This window comes from Schistocerca americana, unplaced genomic scaffold (genome assembly GCF_021461395.2).
Source record: "Schistocerca americana isolate TAMUIC-IGC-003095 unplaced genomic scaffold, iqSchAmer2.1 HiC_scaffold_147, whole genome shotgun sequence".
Taxonomy (NCBI): Eukaryota; Metazoa; Arthropoda; class Insecta; order Orthoptera; family Acrididae; genus Schistocerca; species Schistocerca americana.
Window position 1 is genome coordinate 47,891 of NW_025725554.1, and position 20,563 is coordinate 68,453.

The 20,563-nt window shown below is 49.3% G+C and overlaps 38 non-coding genes across 38 annotated transcripts; all 38 read right to left on the reverse strand.

Moving 5' to 3' along the window:
* Positions 1-127: 127 nt before the first annotated feature.
* Trnat-agu lies at positions 128-199 on the reverse strand. The gene has a single exon. It is a non-coding gene; the product is annotated as a tRNA-Thr (tRNA).
* Positions 200-536: 337 nt separating this feature from the next.
* Trnak-cuu lies at positions 537-609 on the reverse strand. The gene has a single exon. It is a non-coding gene; the product is annotated as a tRNA-Lys (tRNA).
* Positions 610-1,061: 452 nt separating this feature from the next.
* Positions 1,062-1,134, reverse strand: Trnar-ucg. Its single transcript has one exon. It is a non-coding gene; the product is annotated as a tRNA-Arg (tRNA).
* A 503-nt stretch (positions 1,135-1,637) lies between these two features.
* Trnat-agu lies at positions 1,638-1,709 on the reverse strand. The gene has a single exon. It is a non-coding gene; the product is annotated as a tRNA-Thr (tRNA).
* Positions 1,710-2,046: 337 nt separating this feature from the next.
* On the reverse strand, positions 2,047-2,119 carry Trnak-cuu. The gene has a single exon. It is a non-coding gene; the product is annotated as a tRNA-Lys (tRNA).
* A 452-nt stretch (positions 2,120-2,571) lies between these two features.
* On the reverse strand, positions 2,572-2,644 carry Trnar-ucg. Its single transcript has one exon. It is a non-coding gene; the product is annotated as a tRNA-Arg (tRNA).
* Positions 2,645-3,147: 503 nt separating this feature from the next.
* On the reverse strand, positions 3,148-3,219 carry Trnat-agu. Its single transcript has one exon. It is a non-coding gene; the product is annotated as a tRNA-Thr (tRNA).
* A 337-nt stretch (positions 3,220-3,556) lies between these two features.
* On the reverse strand, positions 3,557-3,629 carry Trnak-cuu. Its single transcript has one exon. It is a non-coding gene; the product is annotated as a tRNA-Lys (tRNA).
* Positions 3,630-4,081: 452 nt separating this feature from the next.
* Trnar-ucg lies at positions 4,082-4,154 on the reverse strand. The gene has a single exon. It is a non-coding gene; the product is annotated as a tRNA-Arg (tRNA).
* Positions 4,155-4,657: 503 nt separating this feature from the next.
* On the reverse strand, positions 4,658-4,729 carry Trnat-agu. The gene has a single exon. It is a non-coding gene; the product is annotated as a tRNA-Thr (tRNA).
* Positions 4,730-5,066: 337 nt separating this feature from the next.
* Trnak-cuu lies at positions 5,067-5,139 on the reverse strand. Its single transcript has one exon. It is a non-coding gene; the product is annotated as a tRNA-Lys (tRNA).
* Positions 5,140-5,591: 452 nt separating this feature from the next.
* On the reverse strand, positions 5,592-5,664 carry Trnar-ucg. Its single transcript has one exon. It is a non-coding gene; the product is annotated as a tRNA-Arg (tRNA).
* A 2,175-nt stretch (positions 5,665-7,839) lies between these two features.
* Positions 7,840-7,911, reverse strand: Trnat-agu. Its single transcript has one exon. It is a non-coding gene; the product is annotated as a tRNA-Thr (tRNA).
* Positions 7,912-8,248: 337 nt separating this feature from the next.
* On the reverse strand, positions 8,249-8,321 carry Trnak-cuu. Its single transcript has one exon. It is a non-coding gene; the product is annotated as a tRNA-Lys (tRNA).
* Positions 8,322-8,773: 452 nt separating this feature from the next.
* Trnar-ucg lies at positions 8,774-8,846 on the reverse strand. The gene has a single exon. It is a non-coding gene; the product is annotated as a tRNA-Arg (tRNA).
* A 497-nt stretch (positions 8,847-9,343) lies between these two features.
* On the reverse strand, positions 9,344-9,415 carry Trnat-agu. Its single transcript has one exon. It is a non-coding gene; the product is annotated as a tRNA-Thr (tRNA).
* A 337-nt stretch (positions 9,416-9,752) lies between these two features.
* On the reverse strand, positions 9,753-9,825 carry Trnak-cuu. Its single transcript has one exon. It is a non-coding gene; the product is annotated as a tRNA-Lys (tRNA).
* A 452-nt stretch (positions 9,826-10,277) lies between these two features.
* Positions 10,278-10,350, reverse strand: Trnar-ucg. The gene has a single exon. It is a non-coding gene; the product is annotated as a tRNA-Arg (tRNA).
* Positions 10,351-10,862: 512 nt separating this feature from the next.
* On the reverse strand, positions 10,863-10,934 carry Trnat-agu. Its single transcript has one exon. It is a non-coding gene; the product is annotated as a tRNA-Thr (tRNA).
* Positions 10,935-11,271: 337 nt separating this feature from the next.
* Positions 11,272-11,344, reverse strand: Trnak-cuu. Its single transcript has one exon. It is a non-coding gene; the product is annotated as a tRNA-Lys (tRNA).
* A 452-nt stretch (positions 11,345-11,796) lies between these two features.
* Positions 11,797-11,869, reverse strand: Trnar-ucg. The gene has a single exon. It is a non-coding gene; the product is annotated as a tRNA-Arg (tRNA).
* A 497-nt stretch (positions 11,870-12,366) lies between these two features.
* Trnat-agu lies at positions 12,367-12,438 on the reverse strand. The gene has a single exon. It is a non-coding gene; the product is annotated as a tRNA-Thr (tRNA).
* Positions 12,439-12,775: 337 nt separating this feature from the next.
* Positions 12,776-12,848, reverse strand: Trnak-cuu. The gene has a single exon. It is a non-coding gene; the product is annotated as a tRNA-Lys (tRNA).
* A 452-nt stretch (positions 12,849-13,300) lies between these two features.
* On the reverse strand, positions 13,301-13,373 carry Trnar-ucg. Its single transcript has one exon. It is a non-coding gene; the product is annotated as a tRNA-Arg (tRNA).
* Positions 13,374-13,879: 506 nt separating this feature from the next.
* On the reverse strand, positions 13,880-13,951 carry Trnat-agu. Its single transcript has one exon. It is a non-coding gene; the product is annotated as a tRNA-Thr (tRNA).
* Positions 13,952-14,288: 337 nt separating this feature from the next.
* Positions 14,289-14,361, reverse strand: Trnak-cuu. Its single transcript has one exon. It is a non-coding gene; the product is annotated as a tRNA-Lys (tRNA).
* A 452-nt stretch (positions 14,362-14,813) lies between these two features.
* On the reverse strand, positions 14,814-14,886 carry Trnar-gcg. The gene has a single exon. It is a non-coding gene; the product is annotated as a tRNA-Arg (tRNA).
* Positions 14,887-15,383: 497 nt separating this feature from the next.
* Positions 15,384-15,455, reverse strand: Trnat-agu. Its single transcript has one exon. It is a non-coding gene; the product is annotated as a tRNA-Thr (tRNA).
* A 337-nt stretch (positions 15,456-15,792) lies between these two features.
* Positions 15,793-15,865, reverse strand: Trnak-cuu. Its single transcript has one exon. It is a non-coding gene; the product is annotated as a tRNA-Lys (tRNA).
* A 452-nt stretch (positions 15,866-16,317) lies between these two features.
* Positions 16,318-16,390, reverse strand: Trnar-ucg. Its single transcript has one exon. It is a non-coding gene; the product is annotated as a tRNA-Arg (tRNA).
* Positions 16,391-16,896: 506 nt separating this feature from the next.
* Positions 16,897-16,968, reverse strand: Trnat-agu. Its single transcript has one exon. It is a non-coding gene; the product is annotated as a tRNA-Thr (tRNA).
* A 337-nt stretch (positions 16,969-17,305) lies between these two features.
* Trnak-cuu lies at positions 17,306-17,378 on the reverse strand. The gene has a single exon. It is a non-coding gene; the product is annotated as a tRNA-Lys (tRNA).
* Positions 17,379-17,830: 452 nt separating this feature from the next.
* Positions 17,831-17,903, reverse strand: Trnar-gcg. Its single transcript has one exon. It is a non-coding gene; the product is annotated as a tRNA-Arg (tRNA).
* Positions 17,904-18,400: 497 nt separating this feature from the next.
* Positions 18,401-18,472, reverse strand: Trnat-agu. The gene has a single exon. It is a non-coding gene; the product is annotated as a tRNA-Thr (tRNA).
* Positions 18,473-18,809: 337 nt separating this feature from the next.
* Trnak-cuu lies at positions 18,810-18,882 on the reverse strand. Its single transcript has one exon. It is a non-coding gene; the product is annotated as a tRNA-Lys (tRNA).
* A 452-nt stretch (positions 18,883-19,334) lies between these two features.
* On the reverse strand, positions 19,335-19,407 carry Trnar-ucg. Its single transcript has one exon. It is a non-coding gene; the product is annotated as a tRNA-Arg (tRNA).
* A 500-nt stretch (positions 19,408-19,907) lies between these two features.
* On the reverse strand, positions 19,908-19,979 carry Trnat-agu. Its single transcript has one exon. It is a non-coding gene; the product is annotated as a tRNA-Thr (tRNA).
* Positions 19,980-20,316: 337 nt separating this feature from the next.
* On the reverse strand, positions 20,317-20,389 carry Trnak-cuu. Its single transcript has one exon. It is a non-coding gene; the product is annotated as a tRNA-Lys (tRNA).
* Positions 20,390-20,563: the final 174 nt, after the last annotated feature.

The window sequence follows — 20,563 nt, forward strand, 5'->3', positions numbered from 1 at the left end:
ATCTGCGACATTCGCCTCAATCACATCTGAGAGTAATTCTAAATAAAACACCTGTTGCTAATTGTTCGTCGTTCCAGACACTGCTTGCTATACGGCCACGACGCGCAACTGATTTCGAAAATTCGTTTGCCTCCTGTGAGGATCGAACTCACGACCCCTGGTTTACTAGACCAGTGCTCTGCCACTGAGCTAAAGAGGCGCGGCCTAGCGGTAGTTTTGCGTACTTCGTGCTTACGCTCGTCTGGATCATCAGGCTTAAGCTGACAACACTTCATATTACCGACTAATATTTGCAGCTATGGCGCACCATTACTGCTTGGCTACACATCTCACACGTAACCGGTGTGCTCTCCAACCAACACCACTTACATTTCAGAACATGTCTTTGACACATGTCTACGAAATCACCTTCACCTTCAGATACACTTCCTTGCGACTGATGGAGACGTAGGCAAAGTTTTAAGTTGCTATTTCCATTACGTCACATTGATCAGAGAAACGGTAATTTACATCTGCAGCGGAACAAAATTACGTTCCGCCCAGCGTGGGGCTCGAACCCACGACCCTGAGATTAAGAGTCTCATGCTCTACTGACTGAGCTAGCCGGGCTGCGTCGGTGACTACGTGTCGGGTCGCACGACACACAGTTCTCGTTTCGGTGGGGTGGTCCCATACAGAATCTCTCCATGCTGCCTAATGTTTTCCTAGCGTCACACACGTCACGTACTTCAGTTTTATTTCATAATCATTTCTGAGAGGTACAGGAATTGCATGAAAACCTGCAGCGCTAGTGGTGTCAAAATTAACACACATATTTGATTTGACTCAGAAGCCGAACGGGTTACTTTCCGACGCTGTCTTAGATGCGCAAATGCCAGCCAAAACTCGCGGTGACGGCACTCAGCCGACCATTTCGCTAGATAACACCGTTCTGGCTGTGTGTGTATCAAGCTCAAGTGCATCTCCAAGCAGGAAATGGACAACAGCAACATTCAGACGATTTCGTACTGCTCAATAGCTACACTAAAACGGTGTGTTTCTTTTGCAGAATTGGAAAAACACGACCGTGACAGGATTCGAACCTGCAATCTTCGGATCCGAAGTCCGACGCCTTATCCATTAGGCCACACGGTCACTGGCCGCCAAGTATTCCTTACATTCGTGTCATCTCGAAACGCTCATACCGCTGAGGAATTGTGTTTTCGTTCTACACAGCCGCTGCCTCTTGCTGCTTCCCACCCATTCGTTACATGCAAGCCTTTACGAGACCGACCAAGTAGAGATTGGGAATCAAGACCACACACTTTGTGCATTCGAAATCGAAGGCAGGGCGTCCCTCGCCGCATTTGCTACGATGGCGATTTGCTACTTCTGCAGAAGCGGCGGCGTCGACGACGACGACGACGACGACGCTCGCGAGAGGCTCTGTGATATTTGAAAAACACATGTAAAAAATATAATTCAGACTGCCGCCTCCCACCCTACGCTGTACCGCTTTGGAAAATGCTTTATCTGCGACATTCGCCTCAATCACATCTGAGAGTAATTCTAAATAAAACACCTGTTGCTAATTGTTCGTCGTTCCAGACACTGCTTGCTATACGGCCACGACGCGCAACTGATTTCGAAAATTCGTTTGCCTCCTGTGAGGATCGAACTCACGACCCCTGGTTTACTAGACCAGTGCTCTGCCACTGAGCTAAAGAGGCGCGGCCTAGCGGTAGTTTTGCGTACTTCGTGCTTACGCTCGTCTGGATCATCAGGCTTAAGCTGACAACACTTCATATTACCGACTAATATTTGCAGCTATGGCGCACCATTACTGCTTGGCTACACATCTCACACGTAACCGATGTGCTCTCCAACCAACACCACTTACATTTCAGAACATGTCTTTGACACATGTCTACGAAATCACCTTCACCTTCAGATACACTTCCTTGCGACTGATGGAGACGTAGGCAAAGTTTTAAGTTGCTATTTCCATTACGTCACATTGATCAGAGAAACGGTAATTTACATCTGCAGCGGAACAAAATTACGTTCCGCCCAGCGTGGGGCTCGAACCCACGACCCTGAGATTAAGAGTCTCATGCTCTACTGACTGAGCTAGCCGGGCTGCGTCGGTGACTACGTGTCGGGTCGCACGACACACAGTTCTCGTTTCGGTGGGGTGGTCCCATACAGAATCTCTCCATGCTGCCTAATGTTTTCCTAGCGTCACACACGTCACGTACTTCAGTTTTATTTCATAATCATTTCTGAGAGGTACAGGAATTGCATGAAAACCTGCAGCGCTAGTGGTGTCAAAATTAACACACATATTTGATTTGACTCAGAAGCCGAACGGGTTACTTTCCGACGCTGTCTTAGATGCGCAAATGCCAGCCAAAACTCGCGGTGACGGCACTCAGCCGACCATTTCGCTAGATAACACCGTTCTGGCTGTGTGTGTATCAAGCTCAAGTGCATCTCCAAGCAGGAAATGGACAACAGCAACATTCAGACGATTTCGTACTGCTCAATAGCTACACTAAAACGGTGTGTTTCTTTTGCAGAATTGGAAAAACACGACCGTGACAGGATTCTAACCTGCAATCTTCGGATCCGAAGTCCGACGCCTTATCCATTAGGCCACACGGTCACTGGCCGCCAAGTATTCCTTACATTCGTGTCATCTCGAAACGCTCATACCGCTGAGGAATTGTGTTTTCGTTCTACACAGCCCCTGCCTCTTGCTGCTTCCCACCCATTCGTTACATGCAAGCCTTTACGAGACCGACCAAGTAGAGATTGGGAATCAAGACCACACACTTTGTGCATTCGAAATCGAAGGCAGGGCGTCCCTCGCCGCATTTGCTACGATGGCGATTTGCTACTTCTGCAGAAGCGGCGGCGTCGACGACGACGACGACGACGACGCTCGCGAGAGGCTCTGTGATATTTGAAAAACACATGTAAAAAATATAATTCAGACTGCCGCCTCCCACCCTACGCTGTACCGCTTTGGAAAATGCTTTATCTGCGACATTCGCCTCAATCACATCTGAGAGTAATTCTAAATAAAACACCTGTTGCTAATTGTTCGTCGTTCCAGACACTGCTTGCTATACGGCCACGACGCGCAACTGATTTCGAAAATTCGTTTGCCTCCTGTGAGGATCGCACTCACGACCCCTGGTTTACTAGACCAGTGCTCTGCCACTGAGCTAAAGAGGCGCGGCCTAGCGGTAGTTTTGCGTACTTCGTGCTTACGCTCGTCTGGATCATCAGGCTTAAGCTGACAACACTTCATATTACCGACTAATATTTGCAGCTATGGCGCACCATTACTGCTTGGCTACACATCTCACACGTAACCGATGTGCTCTCCAACCAACACCACTTACATTTCAGAACATGTCTTTGACACATGTCTACGAAATCACCTTCACCTTCAGATACACTTCCTTGCGACTGATGGAGACGTAGGCAAAGTTTTAAGTTGCTATTTCCATTACGTCACATTGATCAGAGAAACGGTAATTTACATCTGCAGCGGAACAAAATTACGTTCCGCCCAGCGTGGGGCTCGAACCCACGACCCTGAGATTAAGAGTCTCATGCTCTACCGACTGAGCTAGCCGGGCTGCGTCGGTGACTACGTGTCGGGTCGCACGACACACAGTTCTCGTTTCGGTGGGGTGGTCCCATACAGAATCTCTCCATGCTGCCTAATGTTTTCCTAGCGTCACACACGTCACGTACTTCAGTTTTATTTCATAATCATTTCTGAGAGGTACAGGAATTGCATGAAAACCTGCAGCGCTAGTGGTGTCAAAATTAACACACATATTTGATTTGACTCAGAAGCCGAACGGGTTACTTTCCGACGCTGTCTTAGATGCGCAAATGCCAGCCAAAACTCGCGGTGACGGCACTCAGCCGACCATTTCGCTAGATAACACCGTTCTGGCTGTGTGTGTATCAAGCTCAAGTGCATCTCCAAGCAGGAAATGGACAACAGCAACATTCAGACGATTTCGTACTGCTCAATAGCTACACTAAAACGGTGTGTTTCTTTTGCAGAATTGGAAAAACACGACCGTGACAGGATTCGAACCTGCAATCTTCGGATCCGAAGTCCGACGCCTTATCCATTAGGCCACACGGTCACTGGCCGCCAAGTATTCCTTACATTCGTGTCATCTCGAAACGCTCATACCGCTGAGGAATTGTGTTTTCGTTCTACACAGCCGCTGCCTCTTGCTGCTTCCCACCCATTCGTTACATGCAAGCCTTTACGAGACCGACCAAGTAGAGATTGGGAATCAAGACCACACACTTTGTGCATTCGAAATCGAAGGCAGGGCGTCCCTCGCCGCATTTGCTACGATGGCGATTTGCTACTTCTGCAGAAGCGGCGGCGTCGACGACGACGACGACGACGACGCTCGCGAGAGGCTCTGTGATATTTGAAAAACACATGTAAAAAATATAATTCAGACTGCCGCCTCCCACCCTACGCTGTACCGCTTTGGAAAATGCTTTATCTGCGACATTCGCCTCAATCACATCTGAGAGTAATTCTAAATAAAACACCTGTTGCTAATTGTTCGTCGTTCCAGACACTGCTTGCTATACGGCCACGACGCGCAACTGATTTCGAAAATTCGTTTGCCTCCTGTGAGGATCGAACTCACGACCCCTGGTTTACTAGACCAGTGCTCTGCCACTGAGCTAAAGAGGCGCGGCCTAGCGGTAGTTTTGCGTACTTCGTGCTTACGCTCGTCTGGATCATCAGGCTTAAGCTGACAACACTTCATATTACCGACTAATATTTGCAGCTATGGCGCACCATTACTGCTTGGCTACACATCTCACACGTAACCGATGTGCTCTCCAACCAACACCACTTACATTTCAGAACATGTCTTTGACACATGTCTACGAAATCACCTTCACCTTCAGATACACTTCCTTGCGACTGATGGAGACGTAGGCAAAGTTTTAAGTTGCTATTTCCATTACGTCACATTGATCAGAGAAACGGTAATTTACATCTGCAGCGGAACAAAATTACGTTCCGCCCAGCGTGGGGCTCGAACCCACGACCCTGAGATTAAGAGTCTCATGCTCTACCGACTGAGCTAGCCGGGCTGCGTCGGTGACTACGTGTCGGGTCGCACGACACACAGTTCTCGTTTCGGTGGGGTGGTCCCATACAGAATCTCTCCATGCTGCCTAATGTTTTCCTAGCGTCACACACCTCACGTACTTCAGTTTTATTTCATAATCATTTCTGAGAGGTACAGGAATTGCATGAAAACCTGCAGCGCTAGTGGTGTCAAAATTAACACACATATTTGATTTGACTCAGAAGCCGAACGGGTTACTTTCCGACGCTGTCTTAGATGCGCAAATGCCAGCCAAAACTCGCGGTGACGGCACTCAGCCGACCATTTCGCTAGATAACACCGTTCTGGCTGTGTGTGTATCAAGCTCAAGTGCATCTCCAAGCAGGAAATGGACAACAGCAACATTCAGACGATTTCGTACTGCTCAATAGCTACACTAAAACGGTGTGTTTCTTTTGCAGAATTGGAAAAACACGACCGTGACAGGATTCGAACCTGCAATCTTCGGATCCGAAGTCCGACGCCTTATCCATTAGGCCACACGGTCACTGGCCGCCAAGTATTCCTTACATTCGTGTCATCTCGAAACGCTCATACCGCTGAGGAATTGTGTTTTCGTTCTACACAGCCGCTGCCTCTTGCTGCTTCCCACCCATTCGTTACATGCAAGCCTTTACGAGACCGACCAAGTAGAGATTGGGAATCAAGACCACACACTTTGTGCATTCGAAATCGAAGGCAGGGCGTCCCTCGCCGCATTTGCTACGATGGCGATTTGCTACTTCTGCAGAAGCGGCGGCGTCGACGACGACGACGACGACGCTCGCGAGAGGCTCTGTGATATTTGAAAAACACATGTAAAAAATATAATTCAGACTGCCGCCTCCCACCCTACGCTGTACCGCTTTTTTTTTTTTTTTTTTTTTTCTTTATTGTAATTTGGACACCCCATACAAGGTGGGCTGGCAGCGGAACAGTGTACTCCGCTCTTCAGCCATAAGCAGTACAAGAAAAAAGAAAGGGAGACAGACAAGTAACAGAATGGCGGTTAAAAAACAGGAGATACAATAGTTAAAAAACATGAAGCCGTTCACACTTGACGAAACAAACAAGAAAAACCGTCGGCACTGGGCACAAGCACTGACGAGGTAGATGACACACGTGAACGAAGGAGCGTGGACGGCGAAAAACACTGAGGCACAGACACGACGGCACAGACACTAATCCGAGGGCGATGATCTCCGGCGCGCGAAAGTTCACGATGCGTGTGCGAGTCCGGGGACCTGCCAAGAGAGGAGGAGGAGGAGGAGGAGGAGGAGGAGGAGGAGGAGGAGGAGGGGGAGAGGGAAAGCGAGAGGGGAGAGCAGGGACGCCACGGGCAGGGGAAAGAGGGGGGAGGGAGGAAGGGGGAGGGGAAGCCCGGAAAAAGAGGGGTGGAGGGAGGGGATGGGGGAAAAGGAGAGAGAAGGGAAGGGAAGAGAAAGGAGGGAGGGTGCCGCAGGGAAAGGACACCAGGAGGGAGGGGGGGCAGGGTCAAAGTTGATAGGAGGGGTAGATGGAGGGGACGAGGACATCATCAGGGAGAGGGAGCTGGCGGAAACCACCTTGGGAGAGGGTAAGGAGGGTGGAGAGATGGAGACCGGGTGGGACATGGGAGTACAGGCGCGGCAGCGGGCGGGGGTGGGAGAGGATCGGGGAGACGAGCGGGTGAGGAGGATCGAGTTTACGGGAGGTGTATAGGATTCGTATCCTTTCGAGGAAGAGGAGGAGGTGGGGGAAGGGGATAAGGTCATACAGGATCCGCGTGGGGGAAGGGAGACGGATGCGATAGGCAAGGCGGAGAGCATGGCGTTCAAGGATTTGGAGGGATTTATAAAAGGAAGGGGGGGCGGAGATCCAGGCTGGATGGGCGTAACAGAGGATAGGGCGGATAAGGGACTTATAGGTGTGGAGGATGGTGGAGGGGTCCAAACCCCACGTTCGGCCGGAAAGGAGCTTGAGGAGACGGAGTCGGGAACGTGCCTTGGCTTGGATTGTCTGGAGATGGGGAGTCCAGGAGAGGCGACGGTCGAGGGTGACGCCAAGGTACTTAAGGGTGGGGGTGAGAGCGATGGGACGGCCATAAACGGTGAGATAGAAATCAAGGAGGCGGAAGGAGGGAGTGGTGTTGCCTACAATGATCGCCTGGGTTTTGGAAGGATTGACCTTGAGCAACCACTGGTTGCACCAAGCGGTGAACCGGTCAAGATGGGATTGGAGAAGGCGTTGGGAGCGTCGCAGGGTGGGGGCAAGGGCAAGGAAGGCGGTGTCATCGGCAAACTGGAGAAGGTGGACAGGGGGTGACGGCGGCGGCATGTCCGCCGTGTACAACAAGTACAGAAGGGGGGATAGGACGGAGCCTTGGGGCACACCGGCGGAGGGGAAAAAGGTGTAGGAATCGGTGTTATGGATGGTGACATAGGAAGGACGGCGGGAGAGAAAGGAACCGATCAGACGAACGTAGTTAATGGGAAGGGCGAAGGTTTGGAGCTTGAAGAGGAGACCGGAATGCCATACGCGGTCATATGCACGCTGTACCGCTTTGGAAAATGCTTTATCTGCGACATTCGCCTCAATCACATCTGAGAGTAATTCTAAATAAAACACCTGTTGCTAATTGTTCGTCGTTCCAGACACTGCTTGCTATACGGCCACGACGCGCAACTGATTTCGAAAATTCGTTTGCCTCCTGTGAGGATCGAACTCACGACCCCTGGTTTACTAGACCAGTGCTCTGCCACTGAGCTAAAGAGGCGCGGCCTAGCGGTAGTTTTGCGTACTTCGTGCTTACGCTCGTCTGGATCATCAGGCTTAAGCTGACAACACTTCATATTACCGACTAATATTTGCAGCTATGGCGCACCATTACTGCTTGGCTACACATCTCACACGTAACCGATGTGCTCTCCAACCAACACCACTTACATTTCAGAACATGTCTTTGACACATGTCTACGAAATCACCTTCACCTTCAGATACACTTCCTTGCGACTGATGGAGACGTAGGCAAAGTTTTAAGTTGCTATTTCCATTACGTCACATTGATCAGAGAAACGGTAATTTACATCTGCAGCGGAACAAAATTACGTTCCGCCCAGCGTGGGGCTCGAACCCACGACCCTGAGATTAAGAGTCTCATGCTCTACTGACTGAGCTAGCCGGGCTGCGTCGGTGACTACGTGTCGGGTCGCACGACACACAGTTCTCGTTTCGGTGGGGTGGTCCCATACAGAATCTCTCCATGCTGCCTAATGTTTTCCTAGCGTCACACACGTCACGTACTTCAGTTTTATTTCATAATCATTTCTGAGAGGTACAGGAATTGCATGAAAACCTGCAGCGCTAGTGGTGTCAAAATTAACACACATATTTGATTTGACTCAGAAGCCGAACGGGTTACTTTCCGACGCTGTCTTAGATGCGCAAATGCCAGCCAAAACTCGCGGTGACGGCACTCAGCCGACCATTTCGCTAGATAACACCGTTCTGGCTGTGTGTGTATCAAGCTCAAGTGCATCTCCAAGCAGGAAATGGACAACAGCAACATTCAGACGATTTCGTACTGCTCAATAGCTAGACTAAAACGGTGTGTTTCTTTTGCAGAATTGGAAAAACACGACCGTGACGAGATTCGAACCAGCAATCTTCGGATCCGAAGTCCGACGCCTTATCCATTAGGCCACACGGTCACTGGCCGCCAAGTATTCCTTACATTCGTGTCATCTCGAAACGCTCATACCGCTGAGGAATTGTGTTTTCGTTCTACACAGCCGCTGCCTCTTGCTGCTTCCCACCCATTCGTTACATGCAAGCCTTTACGAGACCGACCAAGTAGAGATTGGGAATCAAGACCACACACTTTGTGCATTCGAAATCGAAGGCAGGGCGTCCCTCGCCGCATTTGCTACGATGGCGATTTGCTACTTCTGCAGAAGCGGCGGCGTCGACGACGACGACGACGCTCGCGAGAGGCTCTGTGATATTTGAAAAACACATGTAAAAAATATAATTCAGACTGCCGCCTCCCACCCTACGCTGTACCGCTTTGGAAAATGCTTTATCTGCGACATTCGCCTCAATCACATCTGAGAGTAATTCTAAATAAAACACCTGTTGCTAATTGTTCGTCGTTCCAGACACTGCTTGCTATACGGCCACGACGCGCAACTGATTTCGAAAATTCGTTTGCCTCCTGTGAGGATCGAACTCACGACCCCTGGTTTACTAGACCAGTGCTCTGCCACTTAGCTAAAGAGGCGCGGCCTAGCGGTAGTTTTGCGTACTTCGTGCTTACGCTCGTCTGGATCATCAGGCTTAAGCTGACAACACTTCATATTACCGACTAATATTTGCAGCTATGGCGCACCATTACTGCTTGGCTACACATCTCACACGTAACCGATGTGCTCTCCAACCAACACCACTTACATTTCAGAACATGTCTTTGACACATGTCTACGAAATCACCTTCACCTTCAGATACACTTCCTTGCGACTGATGGAGACGTAGGCAAAGTTTTAAGTTGCTATTTCCATTACGTCACATTGATCAGAGAAACGGTAATTTACATCTGCAGCGGAACAAAATTACGTTCCGCCCAGCGTGGGGCTCGAACCCACGACCCTGAGATTAAGAGTCTCATGCTCTACTGACTGAGCTAGCCGGGCTGCGTCGGTGACTACGTGTCGGGTCGCACGACACACAGTTCTCGTTTCGGTGGGGTGGTCCCATACAGAATCTCTCCATGCTGCCTAATGTTTTCCTAGCGTCACACACGTCACGTACTTCAGTTTTATTTCATAATCATTTCTGAGAGGTACAGGAATTGCATGAAAACCTGCAGCGCTAGTGGTGTCAAAATTAACACACATATTTGATTTGACTCAGAAGCCGAACGGGTTACTTTCCGACGCTGTCTTAGATGCGCAAATGCCAGCCAAAACTCGCGGTGACGGCACTCAGCCGACCATTTCGCTAGATAACACCGTTCTGGCTGTGTGTGTATCAAGCTCAAGTGCATCTCCAAGCAGGAAATGGACAACAGCAACATTCAGACGATTTCGTACTGCTCAATAGCTACACTAAAACGGTGTGTTTCTTTTGCAGAATTGGAAAAACACGACCGTGACAGGATTCGAACCTGCAATCTTCGGATCCGAAGTCCGACGCCTTATCCATTAGGCCACACGGTCACTGGCCGCCAAGTATTCCTTACATTCGTGTCATCTCGAAACGCTCATACCGCTGAGGAATTGTGTTTTCGTTCTACACAGCCGCTGCCTCTTGCTGCTTCCCACCCATTCGTTACATGCAAGCCTTTACGAGACCGACCAAGTAGAGATTGGGAATCAAGACCACACACTTTGTGCATTCGAAATCGAAGGCAGGGCGTCCCTCGCCGCATTTGCTACGATGGCGATTTGCTACTTCTGCAGAAGCGGCGGCGTCGACGACGACGACGACGACGACGACGACGACGCTCGCGAGAGGCTCTGTGATATTTGAAAAACACATGTAAAAAATATAATTCAGACTGCCGCCTCCCACCCTACGCTGTACCGCTTTGGAAAATGCTTTATCTGCGACATTCGCCTCAATCACATCTGAGAGTAATTCTAAATAAAACACCTGTTGCTAATTGTCCGTCGTTCCAGACACTGCTTGCTATACGGCCACGACGCGCAACTGATTTCGAAAATTCGTTTGCCTCCTGTGAGGATCGAACTCACGACCCCTGGTTTACTAGACCAGTGCTCTGCCACTGAGCTAAAGAGGCGCGGCCTAGCGGTAGTTTTGCGTACTTCGTGCTTACGCTCGTCTGGATCATCAGGCTTAAGCTGACAACACTTCATATTACCGACTAATATTTGCAGCTATGGCGCACCATTACTGCTTGGCTACACATCTCACACGTAACCGATGTGCTCTCCAACCAACACCACTTACATTTCAGAACATGTCTTTGACACATGTCTACAAAATCACCTTCACCTTCAGATACACTTCCTTGCGACTGATGGAGACGTAGGCAAAGTTTTAAGTTGCTATTTCCATTACGTCACATTGATCAGAGAAACGGTAATTTACATCTGCAGCGGAACAAAATTACGTTCCGCCCAGCGTGGGGCTCGAACCCACGACCCTGAGATTAAGAGTCTCATGCTCTACCGACTGAGCTAGCCGGGCTGCGTCGGTGACTACGTGTCGGGTCGCACGACACACAGTTCTCGTTTCGGTGGGGTGGTCCCATACAGAATCTCTCCATGCTGCCTAATGTTTTCCTAGCGTCACACACGTCACGTACTTCAGTTTTATTTCATAATCATTTCTGAGAGGTACAGGAATTGCACGAAAACCTGCAGCGCTAGTGGTGTCAAAATTAACACACATATTTGATTTGACTCAGAAGCCGAACGGGTTACTTTCCGACGCTGTCTTAGATGCGCAAATGCCAGCCAAAACTCGCGGTGACGGCACTCAGCCGACCATTTCGCTAGATAACACCGTTCTGGCTGTGTGTGTATCAAACGCAAGTGCATCTCCAAGCAGGAAATGGACAACAGCAACATTCAGACGATTTCGTACTGCTCAATAGCTACACTAAAACGGTGTGTTTCTTTTGCAGAATTGGAAAAACACGACCGTGACAGGATTCGAACCTGCAATCTTCGGATCCGAAGTCCGACGCCTTATCCATTAGGCCACACGGTCACTGGCCGCCAAGTATTCCTTACATTCGTGTCATCTCGAAACGCTCATACCGCTGAGGAATTGTGTTTTCGTTCTACACAGCCGCTGCCTCTTGCTGCTTCCCACCCATTCGTTACATGCAAGCCTTTACGAGACCGACCAAGTAGAGATTGGGAATCAAGACCACACACTTTGTGCATTCGAAATCGAAGGCAGGGCGTCCCTCGCCGCATTTGCTACGATGGCGATTTGCTACTTCTGCAGAAGCGGCGGCGTCGACGACGACGACGACGCTCGCGAGAGGCTCTGTGATATTTGAAAAACACATGTAAAAAATATAATTCAGACTGCCGCCTCCCACCCTACGCTGTACCGCTTTGGAAAATGCTTTATCTGCGACATTCGCCTCCATCACATCTGAGAGTAATTCTAAATAAAACACCTGTTGCTAATTGTTCGTCGTTCCAGACACTGCTTGCTATACGGCCACGACGCGCAACTGATTTCGAAAATTCGTTTGCCTCCTGTGAGGATCGAACTCACGACCCCTGGTTTACTAGACCAGTGCTCTGCCACTGAGCTAAAGAGGCGCGGCCTAGCGGTAGTTTTGCGTACTTCGTGCTTACGCTCGTCTGGATCATCAGGCTTAAGCTGACAACACTTCATATTACCGACTAATATTTGCAGCTATGGCGCACCATTACTGCTTGGCTACACATCTCACACGTAACCGATGTGCTCTCCAACCAACACCACTTACATTTCAGAACATGTCTTTGACACATGTCTACGAAATCACCTTCACCTTCAGATACACTTCCTTGCGACTGATGGAGACGTAGGCAAAGTTTTAAGTTGCTATTTCCATTACGTCACATTGATCAGAGAAACGGTAATTTACATCTGCAGCGGAACAAAATTACGTTCCGCCCAGCGTGGGGCTCGAACCCACGACCCTGAGATTAAGAGTCTCATGCTCTACCGACTGAGCTAGCCGGGCTGCGTCGGTGACTACGTGTCGGGTCGCACGACACACAGTTCTCGTTTCGGTGGGGTGGTCCCATACAGAATCTCTCCATGCTGCCTAATGTTTTCCTAGCGTCACACACGTCACGTACTTCAGTTTTATTTCATAATCATTTCTGAGAGGTACAGGAATTGCACGAAAACCTGCAGCGCTAGTGGTGTCAAAATTAACACACATATTTGATTTGACTCAGAAGCCGAACGGGTTACTTTCCGACGCTGTCTTAGATGCGCAAATGCCAGCCAAAACTCGCGGTGACGGCACTCAGCCGACCATTTCGCTAGATAACACCGTTCTGGCTGTGTGTGTATCAAACGCAAGTGCATCTCCAAGCAGGAAATGGACAACAGCAACATTCAGACGATTTCGTACTGCTCAATAGCTACACTAAAACGGTGTGTTTCTTTTGCAGAATTGGAAAAACACGACCGTGACAGGATTCGAACCTGCAATGTTCGGATCCGAAGTCCGACGCCTTATCCATTAGGCCACACGGTCACTGGCCGCCAAGTATTCCTTACATTCGTGTCATCTCGAAACGCTCATACCGCTGAGGAATTGTGTTTTCGTTCTACACAGCCGCTGCCTCTTGCTGCTTCCCACCCATTCGTTACATGCAAGCCTTTACGAGACCGACCAAGTAGAGATTGGGAATCAAGACCACACACTTTGTGCATTCGAAATCGAAGGCAGGGCGTCCCTCGCCGCATTTGCTACGATGGCGATTTGCTACTTCTGCAGAAGCGGCGGCGTCGACGACGACGACGACGACGACGACGCTCGCGAGAGGCTCTGTGATATTTGAAAAACACATGTAAAAAATATAATTCAGACTGCCGCCTCCCACCCTACGCTGTACCGCTTTGGAAAATTCTTTATCTGCGACATTCGCCTCAATCACATCTGAGAGTAATTCTAAATAAAACACCTGTTGCTAATTGTTCGTCGTTCCAGACACTGCTTGCTATACGGCCACGACGCGCAACTGATTTCGAAAATTCGTTTGCCTCCTGTGAGGATCGAACTCACGACCCCTGGTTTACTAGACCAGTGCTCTGCCACTGAGCTAAAGAGGCGCGGCCTAGCGGTAGTTTTGCGTACTTCGTGCTTACGCTCGTCTGGATCATCAGGCTTAAGCTGACAACACTTCATATTACCGACTAATATTTGCAGCTATGGCGCACCATTACTGCTTGGCTACACATCTCACACTTAACCGATGTGCTCTCCAACCAACACCACTTACATTTCAGAACATGTCTTTGACACATGTCTACGAAATCACCTTCACCTTCAGATACACTTCCTTGCGACTGATGGAGACGTAGGCAAAGTTTTAAGTTGCTATTTCCATTACGTCACATTGATCAGAGAAACGGTAATTTACATCTGCAGCGGAACAAAATTACGTTCCGCCCAGCGTGGGGCTCGAACCCACGACCCTGAGATTAAGAGTCTCATGCTCTACCGACTGAGCTAGCAGGGCTGCGTCGGTGACTACGTGTCGGGTCGCACGACACACAGTTCTCGTTTCGGTGGGGTGGTCCCATACAGAATCTCTCCATGCTGCCTAATGTTTTCCTAGCGTCACACACGTCACGTACTTCAGTTTTATTTCATAATCATTTCTGAGAGGTACAGGAATTGCATGAAAACCTGCAGCGCTAGTGGTGTCAAAATTAACACACATATTTGATTTGACTCAGAAGCCGAACGGGTTACTTTCCGACGCTGTCTTAGATGCGCAAATGCCAGCCAAAACTCGCGGTGACGGCACTCAGCCGACCATTTCGCTAGATAACACCGTTCTGGCTGTGTGTGTATCAAGCGCAAGTGCATCTCCAAGCAGGAAATGGACAACAGCAACATTCAGACGATTTCGTACTGCTCAATAGCTACACTAAAACGGTGTGTTTCTTTTGCAGAATTGGAAAAACACGACCGTGACAGGATTCGAACCTGCAATCTTCGGATCCGCAGTCCGACGCCTTATCCATTAGGCCACACGGTCACTGGCCGCCAAGTATTCCTTACATTCGTGTCATCTCGAAACGCTCATACCGCTGAGGAATTGTGTTTTCGTTCTACACAGCCGCTGCCTCTTGCTGCTTCCCACCCATTCGTTACATGCAAGCCTTTACGAGACCGACCAAGTAGAGATTGGGAATCAAGACCACACACTTTGTGCATTCGAAATCGAAGGCAGGGCGTCCCTCGCCGCATTTGCTACGATGGCGATTTGCTACTTCTGCAGAAGCGGCGGCGTCGACGACGACGACGACGCTCGCGAGAGGCTCTGTGATATTTGAAAAACACATGTAAAAAATATAATTCAGACTGCCGCCTCCCACCCTACGCTGTACCGCTTTGGAAAATGCTTTATCTGCGACATTCGCCTCCATCACATCTGAGAGTAATTCTAAATAAAACACCTGTTGCTAATTGTTCGTCGTTCCAGACACTGCTTGCTATACGGCCACGACGCGCAACTGATTTCGAAAATTCGTTTGCCTCCTGTGAGGATCGAACTCACGACCCCTGGTTTACTAGACCAGTGCTCTGCCACTGAGCTAAAGAGGCGCGGCCTAGCGGTAGTTTTGCGTACTTCGTGCTTACGCTCGTCTGGATCATCAGGCTTAAGCTGACAACACTTCATATTACCGACTAATATTTGCAGCTATGGCGCACCATTACTGCTTGGCTACACATCTCACACGTAACCGATGTGCTCTCCAACCAACACCACTTACATTTCAGAACATGTCTTTGACACATGTCTACGAAATCACCTTCACCTTCAGATACACTTCCTTGCGACTGATGGAGACGAAGGCAAAGTTTTAAGTTGCTATTTCCATTACGTCACATTGATCAGAGAAACGGTAATTTACATCTGCAGCGGAACAAAATTACGTTCCGCCCAGCGTGGGGCTCGAACCCACGACCCTGAGATTAAGAGTCTCATGCTCTACCGACTGAGCTAGCCGGGCTGCGTCGGTGTCTACGTGTCGGGTCGCACGACACACAGTTCTCGTTTCGGTGGGGTGGTCCCATACAGAATCTCTCCATGCTGCCTAATGTTTTCCTAGCGTCACACACGTCACGTACTTCAGTTTTATTTCATAATCATTTCTGAGAGGTACAGGAATTGCACGAAAACCTGCAGCGCTAGTGGTGTCAAAATTAACACACATATTTGATTTGACTCAGAAGCCGAACGGGTTACTTTCCGACGCTGTCTTAGATGCGCAAATGCCAGCCAAAACTCGCGGTGACGGCACTCAGCCGACCATTTCGCTAGATAACACCGTTCTGGCTGTGTGTGTATCAAACGCAAGTGCATCTCCAAGCAGGAAATGGACAACAGCAACATTCAGACGATTTCGTACTGCTCAATAGCTACACTAAAACGGTGTGTTTCTTTTGCAGAATTGGAAAAACACGACCGTGACAGGATTCGAACCTGCAATCTTCGGATCCGAAGTCCGACGCCTTATCCATTAGGCCACACGGTCACTGGCCGCCAAGTATTCCTTACATTCGTGTCATCTCGAAACGCTCATACCGCTGAGGAATTGTGTTTTCGTTCTACACAGCCGCTGCCTCTTGCTGCTTCCCACCCATTCGTTACATGCAAGCCTTTACGAGACCGACCAAGTAGAGATTGGGAATCAAGACCACACACTTTGTGCATTCGAAATCGAAGGCAGGGCGTCCCTCGCCGCATTTGCTACGATGGCGATTTGCTACTTCTGCAGAAGCGGCGGCGTCGACGACGACGACGACGACGACGACGCTCGCGAGAGGCTCTGTGATATTTGAAAAACACATGTAAAAAATATAATTCAGACTGCCGCCTCCCACCCTACGCTGTACCGCTTTGGAAAATTCTTTATCTGCGACATTCGCCTCAATCACATCTGAGAGTAATTCTAAATAAAACACCTGTTGCTAATTGTTCGTCGTTCCAGACACTGCTTGCTATACGGCCACGACGCGCAACTGATTTCGAAAATTCGTTTGCCTCCTGTGAGGATCGAACTCACGACCCCTGGTTTACTAGACCAGTGCTCTGCCACTGAGCTAAAGAGGCGCGGCCTAGCGGTAGTTTTGCGTACTTCGTGCTTACGCTCGTCTGGATCATCAGGCTTAAGCTGACAACACTTCATATTACCGACTAATATTTGCAGCTATGGCGCACCATTACTGCTTGGCTACACATCTCACACTTAACCGATGTGCTCTCCAACCAACACCACTTACATTTCAGAACATGTCTTTGACACATGTCTACGAAATCACCTTCACCTTCAGATACACTTCCTTGCGACTGATGGAGACGTAGGCAAAGTTTTAAGTTGCTATTTCCATTACGTCACATTGATCAGAGAAACGGTAATTTACATCTGCAGCGGAACAAAATTACGTTCCGCCCAGCGTGGGGCTCGAACCCACGACCCTGAGATTAAGAGTCTCATGCTCTACCGACTGAGCTAGCAGGGCTGCGTCGGTGACTACGTGTCGGGTCGCACGACACACAGTTCTCGTTTCGGTGGGGTGGTCCCATACAGAATCTCTCCATGCTGCCTAATGTTTTCCTAGCGTCACACACGTCACGTACTTCAGTTTTATTTCATAATCATTTCTGAGAGGTACAGGAATTGCATGAAAACCTGCAGCGCTAGTGGTGTCAAAATTAACACACATATTTGATTTGACTCAGAAGCCGAACGGGTTACTTTCCGACGCTGTCTTAGATGCGCAAATGCCAGCCAAAACTCGCGGTGACGGCACTCAGCCGACCATTTCGCTAGATAACACCGTTCTGGCTGTGTGTGTATCAAGCGCAAGTGCATCTCCAAGCAGGAAATGGACAACAGCAACATTCAGACGATTTCGTACTGCTCAATAGCTACACTAAAACGGTGTGTTTCTTTTGCAGAATTGGAAAAACACGACCGTGACAGGATTCGAACCTGCAATCTTCGGATCCGCAGTCCGACGCCTTATCCATTAGGCCACACGGTCACTGGCCGCCAAGTATTCCTTACATTCGTGTCATCTCGAAACGCTCATACCGCTGAGGAATTGTGTTTTCGTTCTACACAGCCGCTGCCTCTTGCTGCTTCCCACCCATTCGTTACATGCAAGCCTTTACGAGACCGACCAAGTAGAGATTGGGAATCAAGACCACACACTTTGTGCATTCGAAATCGAAGGCAGGGCGTCCCTCGCCGCATTTGCTACGATGGCGATTTGCTACTTCTGCAGAAGCGGCGGCGTCGACGACGACGACGACGCTCGCGAGAGGCTCTGTGATATTTGAAAAACACATGTAAAAAATATAATTCAGACTGCCGCCTCCCACCCTACGCTGTACCGCTTTGGAAAATGCTTTATCTGCGACATTCGCCTCCATCACATCTGAGAGTAATTCTAAATAAAACACCTGTTGCTAATTGTTCGTCGTTCCAGACACTGCTTGCTATACGGCCACGACGCGCAACTGATTTCGAAAATTCGTTTGCCTCCTGTGAGGATCGAACTCACGACCCCTGGTTTACTAGACCAGTGCTCTGCCACTGAGCTAAAGAGGCGCGGCCTAGCGGTAGTTTTGCGTACTTCGTGCTTACGCTCGTCTGGATCATCAGGCTTAAGCTGACAACACTTCATATTACCGACTAATATTTGCAGCTATGGCGCACCATTACTGCTTGGCTACACATCTCACACGTAACCGATGTGCTCTCCAACCAACACCACTTACATTTCAGAACATGTCTTTGACACATGTCTACGAAATCACCTTCACCTTCAGATACACTTCCTTGCGACTGATGGAGACGTAGGCAAAGTTTTAAGTTGCTATTTCCATTACGTCACATTGATCAGAGAAACGGTAATTTACATCTGCAGCGGAACAAAATTACGTTCCGCCCAGCGTGGGGCTCGAACCCACGACCCTGAGATTAAGAGTCTCATGCTCTACCGACTGAGCTAGCCGGGCTGCGTCGGTGTCTACGTGTCGGGTCGCACGACACACAGTTCTCGTTTCGGTGGGGTGGTCCCATACAGAATCTCTCCATGCTGCCTAATGTTTTCCTAGCGTCACACACGTCACGTACTTCAGTTTTATTTCATAATCATTTCTGAGAGGTACAGGAATTGCATGAAAACCTGCAGCGCTAGTGGTGTCAAAATTAACACACATATTTGATTTGACTCAGAAGCCGAACGGGTTACTTTCCGACGCTGTCTTAGATGCGCAAATGCCAGCCAAAACTCGCGGTGACGGCACTCAGCCGACCATTTCGCTAGATAACACCGTTCTGGCTGTGTGTGTATCAAGCTCAAGTGCATCTCCAAGCAGGAAATGGACAACAGCAACATTCAGACGATTTCGTACTGCTCAATAGCTACACTAAAACGGTGTGTTTCTTTTGCAGAATTGGAAAAACACGACCGTGACAGGATTCGAACCTGCAATCTTCGGATCCGAAGTCCGACGCCTTATCCATTAGGCCACACGGTCACTGGCCGCCAAGTATTCCTTACATTCGTGTCATCTCGAAACGCTCATACCGCTGAGGAATTGTGTTTTCGTTCTACACAGCCGCTGCCTCTTGCTGCTTCCCACCCATTCGTTACATGCAAGCCTTTACGAGACCGACCAAGTAGAGATTGGGAATCAAGACCACACACTTTGTGCATTCGAAATCGAAGGCAGGGCGTCCCTCGCCGCATTTGCTACGATGGCGATTTGCTACTTCTGCAGAAGCGGCGGCGTCGACGACGACGACGACGACGCTCGCGAGAGGCTCTGTGATATTTGAAAAACACATGTAAAAAATATAATTCAGACTGCCGCCTCCCACCCTACGCTGTACCGCTTTGGAAAATGCTTTATCTGCGACATTCGCCTCAATCACATCTGAGAGTAATTCTAAATAAAACACCTGTTGCTAATTGTTCGTCGTTCCAGACACTGCTTGCTATACGGCCACGACGCGCAACTGATTTCGAAAATTCGTTTGCCTCCTGTGAGGATCGAACTCACGACCCCTGGTTTACTAGACCAGTGCTCTGCCACTGAGCTAAAGAGGCGCGGCCTAGCGGTAGTTTTGCGTACTTCGTGCTTACGCTCGTCTGGATCATCAGGCTTAAGCTGACAACACTTCATATTACCGACTAATATTTGCAGCTATGGCGCACCATTACTGCTTGGCTACACATCTCACACGTAACCGATGTGCTCTCCAACCAACACCACTTACATTTCAGAACATGTCTTTGACACATGTCTACGAAATCACCTTCACCTTCAGATACACTTCCTTGCGACTGATGGAGACGTAGGCAAAGTTTTAAGTTGCTATTTCCATTACGTCACATTGATCAGAGAAACGGTAATTTACATCTGCAGCGGAACAAAATTACGTTTCGCCCAGCGTGGGGCTCGAACCCACGACCCTGAGATTAAGAGTCTCATGCTCTACTGACTGAGCTAGCCGGGCTGCGTCGGTGACTACGTGTCGGGTCGCACGACACACAGTTCTCGTTTCGGTGGGGTGGTCCCATACAGAATCTCTCCATGCTGCCTAATGTTTTCCTAGCGTCACACACGTCACGTACTTCAGTTTTATTTCATAATCATTTCTGAGAGGTACAGGAATTGCATGAAAACCTGC